At 46.8% G+C, this 13,859-nt stretch overlaps 1 protein-coding gene and 1 long non-coding RNA gene across 2 annotated transcripts in view; both read left to right on the forward strand.

Moving 5' to 3' along the window:
* Positions 1 to 8,791, forward strand: part of LOC113964256 — a 23,445-nt gene extending 14,654 nt beyond the window's left edge. Inside the window, exon 4 of the long non-coding RNA XR_003533131.1 lies at positions 8,563 to 8,791. This is a non-coding gene — a long non-coding RNA (uncharacterized LOC113964256). The remainder of the gene's footprint in view (positions 1 to 8,562) is intronic.
* A 3,901-nt stretch (positions 8,792 to 12,692) lies between these two features.
* F13A1 (coagulation factor XIII A chain) overlaps positions 12,693 to 13,859 on the forward strand; it is a 207,029-nt gene continuing 205,862 nt past the window's right edge. The window contains exon 1 of the mRNA XM_027676244.1: positions 12,693 to 12,747. The gene's annotated coding sequence lies outside the window, so the exon portion shown is untranslated. The remainder of the gene's footprint in view (positions 12,748 to 13,859) is intronic.

The raw sequence follows: 13,859 nt of genomic DNA on the forward strand, positions 1-13,859 counted from the left end.
TTTTCTTTTTCTTTTTCTTTTTCTTTTTCTTTTTCTTTTTCTTTTTCTTTTTCTTTTTCTTTCCCTTCCCTTCCCTTCCCTTCCCTTCCCTTCCCTTCCCTTTTTTCTTTTTTTCTTTTTTTTTCTTTTTCTCCTTTTTCTCCTCCCACCACACAGGAGTGATTTTCTGGTGTCTGCCACATGGTTCAGAACATTCTTTCTCCCATTTGGCAGTCAAGTTTTCTAGTGCAAAGTACTGACATTTCTTTGTTGCTGTGGGCAGCTGTCCTCTGGGCAACAAACGGCTGGGGATGGGTAAATGCACAACTGGAGGTCCTGGGAGCAGCCGAGACAGGTGCCCCTCAACTAGTGCAGTTGTCATGCGGACACTCCAGTACAGACTGAGCTCCTGCTGTTGACTTCCTCTGTGTGGAGTAATGATCACTCTCCCTGGTTTGTCCTTTTCCCATGAATTTCATGGATCTGAGGGTACTAACTCGCTACTGAATAAGATCTGCATGGGTAGATCTTGGGCCTTGAGTTCAGGGAGGACTGGAAAGGAAGAGGGGCAGGCTCTGTCTCATGTTGTGCACACATGAAATAAGTGCATGTGCATCATTATCAAGCCAGTCTGAATGTGCTTCCTGATAAGGAATAAAGCATCACCAGAATGGAAAAGAGTAAGAGACAGCTTGATTTTCCTTCTGTCTCCAACTTCTTTGCTGCCACATGATGTGGGTTCAAGATCAGGACCTGGGGTGAAGGGCTGAGCTGCTCTCCCACTCACATGGCCACTGGTGTTGAGTTCTTGCTTTGCTGTAGCCAGAAAACAAAGGTTTCACCATACAAAGTGACAAACACGACCCTGGAAGTTGCCATGACAGTTTTGAAGAGAAACTGGGTCGGCCCTGCAGCCCGTGGAGTGGACCAGTCATGGCTGCCTAGTGGTCACCTGTATGCCCCCAAGAACAAACATATTCCAGCACTCATTATTGAGCTGACTGCACTGGTTCTGTATTTCCTGGGAGGAAACCAAAGAGTTTTAAACTTGGTTACCACTTTAAAGTTAGTGCAGCTAATATGGTTGGTTGTAACCCACACCACTGCCATTGCAACAGATATATAAATTTTTTTTTTGAACATGAAGTGACAACAACTTTTCTTGCTCATAAGTAGCTCTTCGGAGGAGAAGATGTTGAGGAAGTAGAATTAGGAATGGCATACTGAAGGAACTGGAGATACCAGGCCAGCAGATTTGAATACAGGATCATTTCAAAGTTAAAAAGAAAGTGAAGAATGAATGGTGACGCTGAGGAGGTGCTTTGGCCAGTGAAATTCCTTAAATAATAGTGTCCTCCATGGACTTAAGAACAGGTTATGAAACACATCATAGGTTTGACATCAAAATAAGTTTTTCAAAAGACAGAACTGTGTGTTCATTGATTATTGATTCCTTTGGAGAATGTGTTCACAAGAATTTCAGGGGATCAGGGCTGAGAGCTGTGGAAGAAATGTCCTTTTGTTCCAGCCATTTACCCTTCTATATATCCCCACCCCGTGTATTATACTGATCTGTTAATTCTCCTGTTCTCTGCCTACTTACCACTTGCTAAACAGATGACAGTGCCTGGTATCTGGATACCCTCCTTGGAGAACAGAAGGGATGGGTAAGGCACATCAACCAGTGCCTGCAATAGAAACCAAAGTCATCACTGTTCCTTTCCTTTGGCATCACCATAATGGTGTCGTCTGGTCTCCATGCAGGGAAAGGACAGAGACTTATGGCCCACCTCTCGTGGGTTATGTATTATCAGTGGTTTCATAACAGAAGAGTTTTAGGCTTAACTCCAGCTCTGCTTTTGTGTAGATGTCACTGAGGGGTAATGGTGTAACCTCTTCAACAATGTGACTATACAATCTGTGGTTATTTCCATGTAAAATAGGTTGCATACTTTTGTAGAAACTGGGAGATTTTTACAGAATTGCATGTGTGAAATATAATTTAAAGCACTGAACTGCCTTTTGTACACACACATGTGTACACACACACGCGTACACACACACACACGCACACACAAGCATGAATCTAGTTGCAAGCTCTGCTCTGTAAAAGTGGTGTTGATTTTTAAGATTTTGCTGCTGCCTTTTGCAGCCTCTTTCCTGTCACACAGGCAAGGAGCACCAGAGGGTTTGCCTCACAGGGCAAACAGCTTGGCACTATGCATTGCATGACTAGAGGGTCACTGAAGCTGGTATCACCTGGCCAGGAGCTGAGTTGTGGTAGTGACCCAGCCCTTAGGAAGGGGTGCCTCCATTTCTGTGCTAGTAACCAACACTGCACTGCTGGGATAGTGGTTTAGCTATGACAGCAAAAGGATGAGCTTTGCTTGCACTTGCTGAGCACTATCACCATACAAGTAGTACTTATTTGAGATCAAACTGAGCCCTGACTGAACTGGCTGGCACAGAATCTGGGCTGGGTGCACGGTCTTTCAACATTGGGATGGAGCCCCTCTGAGGCATCAAAACAAGCAAATCCTTCCTGCTGGCCTCATCCCTGCCTGGTTTTCCTGTCTATGGTGGGTTGACCGTGGCTTAATGCCAGGTCCACACCAAAGGTGCTCTATCACTCTATCCTCAGCTGGACAGGGGAGAGAGAGGAAATATAATGAAAGGCTCCTGGATTGAGATAGAGGCCAAAACCAGACTCAACTTGAGGAAATTACTTCAATTTATTATCAATCAAATCAGAGTATGATAATAAGAGATAAAACCAAATCTTGAAAACCCTTCCCTCCTTCCCCTCTCCCTCCCCCTTCTTTTCCTGGGCTCAGCTTCACTCCCAAATTATCTGCTTCCTCCCCACAGTGGTGCAGGGTGATGGTGCGATCAGTTCATCTCACGTTGTCTCTGCCACTCCTTTCTCCTCAGAGAGAGGACTCCTCATGCTCTTCCCCTTCTTCAGCCAGGGATCCCTCCCATGGGAGACAGTCCTCCATGAATTTTGCAAGGTGAGTCCTTCCCACAGGCTGCAGTTCTTCAAGAACTGCCCCATTTTGGATCCCTTCCACAGGGTACAGTCATTCAGGAACCAGCATGGGCTTCCCACAGGGTCACTGTCTCCTTTGGACATCCACCAGCTCCAGTGTGGGGTCCTCCACTGTGAATATATGCTCCACTGTGGAGATCCATGGGCTGCAAGGGGGCAGCCTGCCCTCACCATGGTCTTACCATAGGCTGCAGGGGAATCTCTGCTCCAGCACCTGGAAGACCTCTTCCCCCTCCTTATTCACTGGCCTTGGTGTCTGCAGGGCTGTTTCTCTCACATATTCTCGTTCTTGTCTTAGGCTGCAATTGCTCTTGTGTGGCAACTTTTTCTTCTTCTTAAACATTCAGAGGCACTACCACCATCACCAATGGGCTTGGCCTTGGCCAGTGGCTGGTCTGTCCTGGAGCCGGCTGGCATTGGCTCCATGGGTCATGAGGGAAACTTCTGTCAGCATCTCACAGAAGCCACCTCTGTAGCTGCCCCAGTACTAAAACCTTGACACAACCCAAATATAGTCTTGGACATCATCTCCTCTCCAAATTCATCTGGAAGCATTTCTTTCTAATGTTTCTAGAATCCCAAAAGGGAGCTTAATCCCTTCAGCATCCTCTTTGTGCAAAGCATACCTGGGGTGCCGGATGGCTAAGTAACCTCTCATGCACTGAGAGTCATTAGCATTTCAATTAGTGACATGAGGATAGGAGGCGATTATCCCATTTAACAGCTGTTGAGTGCTGTTAAAGGAACACCTTCAACAAGAATGACCAAAAATGTAGTGGATTTTTCTCTTTTAGTAGGGGCTTCCCTGCCTCATATGAATATTGACATCCTCTCATGCTTGAAAAGTGGTCCAGTTTCCACAGGGACATCTTATGATCTTTAAATCTCTTTTCTTTAGAGAGTTGGAAACCTCAATACACCCACAGCATGCCAGCAGATGAGAGTGAGAAAGTGGAACTGTCCCCAAACAGAAAGGGAAGTGGTTCCAGGTATTTGGGAGCCAGGCTAAGCCAAGCGTAAAGAGAACAGTCATAAGAAAGCTGCAAAAAGAAGCAAAAAGTTGAAGCATCTCCTCTGCTCTGGAGTGCTTCAGCCATAAGATGAACAAAAAATCTCTTAGGATTTGGCTAAAGCCAGAGAAGTGCATTTTGAAAGTGTAGGATCTACTCAACATATTGTGTAAGGAAACCTTTTTTTGTGCAGGACATTTTTTCAATAGAAAACAAAAGCGAGCAGGAATTATTACAGTTATTAGTGTAGTTAATGCTTCAATACAGATAAATTTCTCTCCTGGTCCATGACTCCATTTCTCTTGACAGTGTGTTAAGCAAAAAAACAAAGTTCCAGTTCTTGTCATCAAAAGGAAACATTGTCTGGACTCCTGCATCTCAAACATGACTCATTTTAAGGCTTTACCTTTTAGAGTAAGCTGAACAAGCTGAGGATGCTGCACTTTCACAAGAATTCATCTATGTCAGCTCCCACCAAGATGCTGGTGACTGGCCTCCTAGCCTTTCAGAAGGTCTGACCCCTCATTCAGGTGTGTTGCTGATGCCTGATCCCCTTTCTGAAAGCTGGCTCAGACTGAGTACAGTGAGATGTTTCTGGAAAGTTGGCTTCCTTGTCCCCCCAGAGAGCACCACCTCACAGAAGACAGAAATAAACTCCCATGGTTTTTGTCTTCAGTGGAGAGTGAAGAGGCACAGTGCTGTGGGAAAAATGAAGTGGCTTTTTTGTCTCCCTCTGATTTGAAGTTGGTGGCAAGAGGTGTGCCTTGGGTTGGGTTAACATTTCAAGGTGAGAAAATCAGTTTAAGATGGTGAGGTTGTCCCTGGGGCAGAAGTGATGAGAATGGGCAAACAGAAATAGTTCTCCAGCCTCTTCTGTGAAACTGGAGGTTTTGCTTCCTCTAGGATTGAAGGGGATAAATCTTTTCTAACAAGTCAGAGGAGTCTATGAAAAGTCAAGACTTTTCCACTTCTCAATTTCTTTCAATACATTTTTTCCTCTCTCTCTATAATCTCTTCTTTCTCTTGCAATAAACTTCCATTCAGGTGGGTCCAGGGGCAATATCTAAGCAAAGGTGAGGATACAGAAACATTTGTAATGTTAAATAACATTCTTCCTGTTATTTCCTCCTTCATTGTTTTTACCCTCTGTGATGACCACTTACAACCTAATTAACATAGGCATTATTTCCATACAAAGTAGTGATAGCAACAAAGATGAACACACCTCTTTTTAAGCTTACTTGTTTCTAAGAAGACCTTTTTTAAATCATCCTTACCACTTATCTGACCAATAAATCTGAAAATACATGCAATGGTATTTACTGTGTTGTTACATGTATCTCGAAGCAGATGGTGAGCCAGTACCAAAGCTCACATTTTTACACCTTTATGCAGCATCTGGGGAGCTGAATTAAATTCCTGCCCATCCTGGGGCTTCACACAGACCTCTGCCTCTGTGGCAAGTGCCTCACAACTGCTGCCAATCCCAACCACATTGTTTTAGGGTATTTTTCTTCATATAGAATGAATAGAAGAATACTGACAACACTTCCTCAACCTCCCTGTCACCCCTGCGCACAAGTAATATTTCCAAAGAGCCATGCCAAGGTTTTGAGCCATCGTTGTGTGCATTGCTGGTGTCTCAGTCACTTGGGTGCCCTCATGCTTTTGTCATACTAGGTGGCCCAGTTCAGCTGATATTGCAGCATCCCTGGGCACTGTGTGTGGGCTGTACAGTGAGGCAGATGCAGGGAGCTGGGGATGCTGCAGGATGGAGCCCAGGGCAGAGGGCTGAGCCCTCTTTGCTCACTGACGTGGAAAAAGGAGTGGGAAGCGCATCTCACTGTTCTAGGACAGAAGCTGAGCCTGTAGCAAGACTCCTTGTGACATTAAACCATCTGAAGGGCCGTTGTTAATCACCATAAGGAGATCAAGCAGGTCTGTCCTGTAACCAAGGCTAGCAGCAGGCTGTGTGAGACTCGGGTGACCCTGAGGCACCAGGAGCTGCTTTGACTCATTCCCATGCAGAGCAGGAAGGAAAGGGCAATGGCAAAAGGGTCTGAACTGCACCTGTTTGAGAGACACGGAAGCCCATTTGCCATGGCCACCCAGTCAGTACCTAACTCTGTGGGCATCCTTGCTGTGCCATAGCCACTGGCAGGGTGAGGGTCCATGCCAGCCCATAAACTGTTTCACCAGCTCTTGCAGTTTGTCCTGAGGCTCACTCATTGCTCCTGGACGAGTGCTTGCTGGCCCTATAAGCATCCCCTCTTCAAAGCCTGTGGGGTTAAATGTGGGAGATGGGTGTTGCCAGCAAAAGTGAAACCCACCTGTGGAGTTTCCTTGGGAAAATCCTCCCTGCTGAGGAGTTCAGCAATGAAGCAGCACTGAAACCTACTCATATTTCTTTGGGTAACATCCAGGCCTGGGGAAAATCTCCCAGGAGATCACCCTCAAACACACACACACATACACACACATACACACACACACAGACACACACCCCTCATCCCAAAGCTCTGCCCTTCCACTTGCCACCCAAGCGCAGAGGATTATTAGGCATAAAGGGTTCTTTCACTGAAATCTGACCTGCATGGGGCGGATATCTTCTTCTGGATTCATTACCATAGCTCCCATTTTTTAGAGACAAGTAGATGTACGATGTGTCTGACATCTGTTTTGGGATGAGATGGATTGCATCTTCAATACATTTGTTTCTCAAGTGGATCTGACATCCTTGTATAGCCAGTGAATTCCTTCACCTCACACAGCCACCTTTGTCATCTCTGTAGCCTTCATTGCCACTCCTCTCTTGCAGCACCCACAGTTTTCATCATCTTTCCTTTCCTTTTTATCACTTTGTTTTCAGAGGCCTCAGCTAGGAGTCATTCCTTTCCATTCATGTGGTCCTTCTTTCTCCTGCACAGTGCCTCATCCTGTACCTCTCCCCTCTCCCCTCCTTGGAACCTGTGTTTCTCCATGATGCTGTGTCTTCTGCTTATTTTCTCTGGCATAATGTATCACAATTCCCAATCTTCTCTTGCAGTCTCTCATCCCCATATCCTCTCTTTATCCCTCTCTCTTCCCCTGGGCAATGGCTTGCTGCCTCTTTGTTGAACTGGATTCTTTGGGAAACACCTGTGTTAGCTCCCCCAAGCTCTGCCTGTACAGCAGGCTCCAGCACAGCATTCCATTACCTTGCTTACCTCTCAGCCAACCAGCAACTAAGCACTGAAGGACAGATCTTCATGGGCAGAAGAAGGAGCTTTATATTGGAAAGATACTTAGCATTTTATAAGGGAAAACAGGCCTAGGGATGCGCCTGGGATTCACTGAGCTTCCTTCTCTCTATGTTCCCCACTGCAGCCAAGCCCAAGCACTAGAGTACCCATTGCATGTCCCAGTGTCCTTGACCAAACACAGGACTCCTCAGGGCCCTTTTTCCAGTGGCTGCTGAATGCAGGGATCCCTTTATAACTTTATATCCACCACACAGGAATAGAATTCAGGGTAGTTAAGCTGAAACCCTGCTCTGAAACCCTGGAGTGTGATGCATAGCAGTGAGCTCAGCTGGGGAGCTCAGCAAGTTTGTGGCCTGTTCTCCCATCTAGTGTTGGACTTCTTCAGCTAAGGGTGGACCTTCTTTCTAGGTAGTCCCCTGCTCCCCATGCTCCAATGAGCTCTTTCTTTTCTGCTCTTTCAGATCCAGTGATGGAAACTGGTGGGCAGAGAAAGACTTCAGGCTGTAGGCTGTTTTCCCTTGTGGCTGAAGGCATGCTGTATTTATTACCTCTTTTCCTGAGAAAACACAATTCCTCAGGGTGATTGCACTCTGACACTGCCCACAGTTATAAAAATGGCTGACAGATGCTCCTTCAGCTTTTGGGCAGTATTCAGGCCATTTTGGCAGTGAGATACAATGGAGCAAGGAGCCATACAGGTTGAGAAGAGCTGTCTGGGGGAGATGGCAGTGTCTGGGAAAAGGGTGTTTCCCTAGGCATTACCTCAGAGACATTTGTCTTTTATTTCAGATTTAATCAGGGTACCACTGGCAGCACAGATGCAGACTAAGTCTCAGCATGGTAAATTCAAAAAACTCCAAGTTTAAATGCACAGGCATTTGCTGGTTTACCTCCAGACCAGAAAGAACAGTGCCTGTTATTTCTTCCTGACACAGGAGACATGATCTGCAAACAGCCTTTACATAGCCAGAGCATGCATCAAGTGCACTCTGGACATTGGTTCTGTGGCTCTCAGCTTGGGGCTGTCAGCACAGTGATGTTTCTGAAAGTGGGGCACGACGTTGCACTCATCTACAGCTGCCCTGCTCTCAAACGCACACAGACATCTGCAGGAGAAGGGAGGTACCCCTCTGGTGGAGGCATCAGCCGGATGGCAGTGTGCCTTTGACCGAGAGGAAAGGAATGCAGCATCTCCTGGTGACTGAGAAAGCTTGGGTGGTTTTGCACATAGGAAGCTCTTTTAAATGTGTTTCCTCCAACTGCCTGGCCTTTTGTTTTTCAGCCATGCTTGATGCTGGTGTTGGAAAGCTGAACTCCCCAAAAGTGAACTTCCTCTTCTACTATAAACTGACCCTTGGGGTTGCTATAGTGACTGCAGAGCAGCCAGCGGGCTGTGTAAACACTCCCTCCCGCTTCCCATCACATTGGGCCTGAGAGACTGAGCCACGGGATGTGCACAGCAACCTGGATTATGCGGGTGGTTGTGAAATGCAAACCCGACAATTTCTCTGCTTCCTCCCTGTTTCCCCCACAGGGAGGCAAACCCAGCAGGCTGGTAGCAGGCACAAACACGCCCGTCCTGACGAATTTGGGCACATGGCATGGTACCGCAGAAACCAAATCCAGACATTCACCTGGGGAGCTTGAGCAAGATGTGGAAATATATGGTGCAACTGGATTCTCTGCAACATCTGATTCCTGTGGCCTCACTAACTGTTGAGCTTCCAGCTGTGCGGGGGGAGCAGTTTGGTACATACAGTGTCACAGTTCCTTCTATGTAATTAATTGCAACAATCAACCGAGTGTGAAATCCATCAGTCTCTGGATCCTCTGTTGCTCACTTTGATGGCAGCTCTTCTTCTTTCATTTTCTTCTTTTTTTTTAAATGCATTTCATTAAAGTCTGTTCCTGACTCTCTGAGTCACTTTCCAGACGTTGATGTTTGTGTGTGACTGTATCCATCCCCATAAAACCAGGTCAGGTGTTGCAGCAGCAGCAGCCCGTGAGACAAATTGAAGCACGTGGAGAGGTGTTTCCCCAGGCAGAGCAGGGTATGCATCCCCTCCAGCCACTGCAGATGTTCTTCCAAACTGGCAGGTGCTGCTTAGCCAGGGATTTTGTGAGAGGTGAGCTAAACCACCCTGCCAGGAGGAGATAATCAGCTCTGCTCCCACTGCACTGGGATGGAACTTGATGGGTTATCTTCAAGAAATAAGGTTGCTGTCCCACCACAACAGGCCTGTGACTGCTCCAAAAATCACAAAGCGCATAATCTCAAAGGTGTGTAAAATAAAGCATCTGCTTCATGCCATCAGGAGGGCCCATTCAAAAGTGCCAGGCATCCTGCAAAACACCTACCTACGCTGACTGCCAATACACACTTTTGTTTTACTATTAAGAGACTTCCTGGCACAAGGATGGATGGACTTATGTGATCCCATTTTTATGTGTTAAGGGTGTCACTGACCAAGCTGATCGATAGGTACCTTTGATCAGACACCTGGCTATACAGTTGCAAGCTGTCCCGGGATTCTGTGAATTCCCATCCTTTCTGCCACATTTGGAAGCGCACACAACCTCTGCTAAGCAAGGTACTGGTGGAGGCAGAAGAGAAGGAGGTTTCTGGAAGAGTGCTTGTCTGTAATCCTAAACATGTCCCTATAATCCCAGCCTGTGACTCAGAGCCGGGGGGATGCAGAGGGTCAGTGTGGCCTGCTTATCCACTGCAGTGAGTCATTATGCCCCAAAGAGAAAAGGAGCCTTAAAGCCTCACTCTGATTGCTGTGAATGATGGCAGTGGGACAAGTTCCACAAAGTATGCTGAATCAAAGGCAATTCTGACACAACTCGTTACAATACGAAATAGGGACTGACCCTGTAGTGTCTCACTAAACAGATGGCAGGTGCTGAGTCTGATTAAACAGGGTTTTCCGAATCACTTGCAGAGACAAATGAGAGGCAGGCAGAGGCATAAAGCAACACACAGTGCCTTCTAGATCTCAATGGGTTTGCATTTCTCTGTTCACTCTGTGTCTGCCTTGTTATGGAATTTAAAAATAAATCAGCTGAATTAGTTCGTGTAAGTACATGGCCTTTCCTGCTCCTGTCAAAGGAGTGCCCCAGCGTCGAGCAGTGCTGCCAGCTTGCCTGAGCTCGATGCAGAAAACATGGTGAACCGGTAATGTGACAATGACAGTGATGCTCACTTTTCCCCTGAAAATAACGTCTCAGAAATTAAGAGCCTGCAAATCCCTTATTCAAGTAGGGGCTTAGAAAGTGCAAAGTGGGGCACACGCATTTGTGAAGTAGCTGGGCGGAAGGGAATTGGGAAGAAGGAGGACAGGCAAAGCAGATCTGCTTTGGCAACCTTGGGAGCTCAAAGATGGTTGGGCAGGTGAGTTTATTGGTTTTCCTGAGAAGAAATCTTAAGCCAGCTTGGTTCTGATGAGGGCTGGTACAGACTCAAATGATGTGGCATCTGAATTATGTCCATAGAAGCAGTTAACAACCTGGATGCTTTACAAGTTATCAAAACCTCTGCAAACCTCAAGAAACTGGAGGTCTTTTGTGCAATTTTTGATGATTCTCCTTGGAAGGCCAAATTTGTGGGCCCCACAGACAATAGCATCACTTACTTATCTGAGCCCAGCTACCCAGTGCCAGGGCTGCATCTCAACTGAATGCCTGGCATGACAGGAAGCACGAGAAGGCACCACCTGAAGTCACCTCCGGTCTTGATGTTAGTGCGGCACTAAGGAAGCCTGAAGGAAGACACTGCAAGGGACCTTTCCAATCTTTCCTGCATCTGGCTCAGATTCAGCTGCAAATGGTCCAGAGATGCCCTTTCCAGATGTGGACTGACACCGTGGCTGTCCAGGGAAGCTGAAAATTGCTGGAGGAGGGAAGGGGAAAGGATTATTAACACAGCTCAGCTTAAAAATGAGGGGAGGTTTGTGAGGCTTCTCCTAGGTCTCCCTGCTGTTGGGAGTGTGTTTCTCAGAGGCGCCCCTGGCTCTGGACTGTGAGTGGCCGGTCGGTGCTGCAGTCTGCTGCTGTTGCCTCCTAAAGCTGCAGCAGCATTGTTGAGGTGCAGACGTGCAGAACAGCTCACGCCAAGGCTGAGCACTCACAGGTGATCTTTTCCTCTGTACATTTTCCAGCGGAGCTGGCAGCTGCTCCTGCAGTGTGCATGCTTCATTGGCTATCCAAAGAAGGAACTGGGCGGGCGTTGATCCAATTGAGGCGGTTTCAAGGAGCGAAGGCAGGAAGGAAAATTACCAACTTTGACATATGTTGCTCCCTGCAGGTCTCTCTTATTATAGCCTGGCAGGATGTCAAGGTGCACAGACACGACCCAGAGCTGTAACACACGATGGCTGCTTTGCCTCCTGTCCCACCCCTTTCACACAGGCAGCAGTAGCAAAACCATTTCTGGCATACCAGGAAATCCTGGTTCTCTCTATTATCAAGGAGGGAGTGAGCAGTTATACAACTTTGAGCTGCCATCAGCAGGACCCGTGGGAGGGAGGGGGGGAATAGTTCACTTGGAAAGGAATGCTGCAGTGTAGGGCAGTGGTTTTGACATGCTGGAGTGAAACTTGGCATAAAGGAACAGAGGGAATTCGTTTGCCAGGTAGACGTGGCACTTGAGCAAGAGATTAAGTGAAATGGCAGTGGAAACTTTGAGAGATCTTAAGAGGTGGCTAGTTAGCACAGGGCATGTATCTGCAGCCCTTAGTGCAGGTTTCACAGTGCTGGGTGTCCACAGCTTTCTAACAACTATTATTTACCCGACTCTCTAGCTCTTTTATCTTGCCAGCACACATGAGAAGCCAGCTGTGTGCATAGTCCTACCTGGGGTAGGGCCTTCAACTTGACAAGAAGAAATGAAGACCCAGGGTTCAGTGGCCTGAAGTGTTTGTCAGCCATTTGTGATGGCAGAAATCTACTTACTTTTCCGAGAATATTTAACCACTCTAGTGTGCCAAGAAGAATGTAGTGTGTCATAGCAGCCATCCAGAACAATGGCAAATATTTGTTCCTGGTAAAAATTTGCTTGCCACATGTCTTCATTTATAGCATATCTCCTGTCTTGGGACAGATGGGAGGGAGGTCTGAGGTGTCCCTCTGAAATGTCACTCTGAAAAGGCTGAGTCTTAAAGAGAGCACTTATGTGGAAAGGCTGGGAGAAATACAGAGGTGTATCAAGAAGCAATAGGTGTGCATTGGATTTACACCTTTCATTGTCCCTCCTGAAAGTCCCTGCCAGGGGCTTGACATCTAAACAAACAAGTTAAACCTTCCTCTTTGCAGATTCTTTCTGCTGGGGCAAGTTCCCCATTGCCTGCTTTCACGCTGTGCTTTCTTTCAGACGTTGCTTTTGTAGTCTGTCAGCACAACCTTGAGAGAAAGGACTTTGGCTGAGAGCTGAACACACAGTACCAGCTGTACTGATTTCCATCGCCTGGTATGTAGCAGTGGACTTTCACACTGTGCCTTCTTTGCCTCCCCCAGTTAGGCTGAAATATCTAACCACAGTTTCTGCTTTTCTTCGTGGTGGAATTGACTTGGCCATGAGAATCAGTGGATTTAGGCTCCTGCAGCCCTGCTGTCAGCACAGGAGCCTCTTGGCAGGGTGCAGGCAGCCATGTGGGATGAGGGGCTGAAGGCATCGGAGGAATGTTGATGTTCCAACAAACTTTGGGATGAACTAGGGAAGGTGGAATGCATGATTGGATCAGAGAAGAGGAGGAAGTGAGTGGAAAAGGGAAATATAGTGTGACAGATGGGAAGGAGAGCAGAAGGGCAGTGTGAAATCACACAGGGGATGGGCAGCATTTGAAGAATAAGGACAATAAAAGTTGGGGGAGTGTTATAAGTGCCTAACTCTCTGGGGAGCTTGTAAGAAATTGGACATCCCTCCCCCACCGATTTGGACTGTATTTTGAAAAGAAAAGAAACAGAACCGTTATTTTAGTGACTTTTTCTTTTTTTGTGTGTGTGAAATACTCAAGTTGTTGCACCATGATTTTTTTCCTTTACATTCCTCTGGTTATAGCAGTGAAGTAGATTAAAACCAAAATATTTTGCATTTTGTCATATGTTTTGCTGCCCTGTCCTTTTCTCCTTTCTGTGACTTTGGCAAGGAGAGGTGCAAAGCCGAGACTTCTCCTCTTCCTTGGCAGGGGTTTTACCCTGACCCATGTAAGGCAATGTTGCTACCTGGCTCTTTAACCTTAGACAAAGGTTCACATGAAACAGAGGCCTTTTGTGTGGATAGAGGGAAATAGGATGAAGAAATCAGGTAATGCCAGAATGGCAGCATGCCTGGAACAAAGATTTGGAAGAGTAACGTGGGAAGGGGATGCTACAGCCTCTTCCTCCTCAAATATTCTCCAGGTGCTGGGACATGATCTAGAAAGTCTTCCCTGTCTTAGTTTCACTCAGATGTAAGGTCTCTTCATCCCATCATGTGGCCTGCAGATACTGGTCACCAACAACTCCTTTCACCTGCTTCCCCGCTGCATGCCTTGGAAAAGGGTCTAAAACTGTATTTCTACCCTGTCTCCTCTCTTGCTG

The sequence above is a fragment of the Neopelma chrysocephalum genome, unplaced genomic scaffold, assembly GCF_003984885.1.
Source record: "Neopelma chrysocephalum unplaced genomic scaffold, ASM398488v2 Primary Assembly neopelma1_26b, whole genome shotgun sequence".
Taxonomy (NCBI): Eukaryota; Metazoa; Chordata; class Aves; order Passeriformes; family Pipridae; genus Neopelma; species Neopelma chrysocephalum.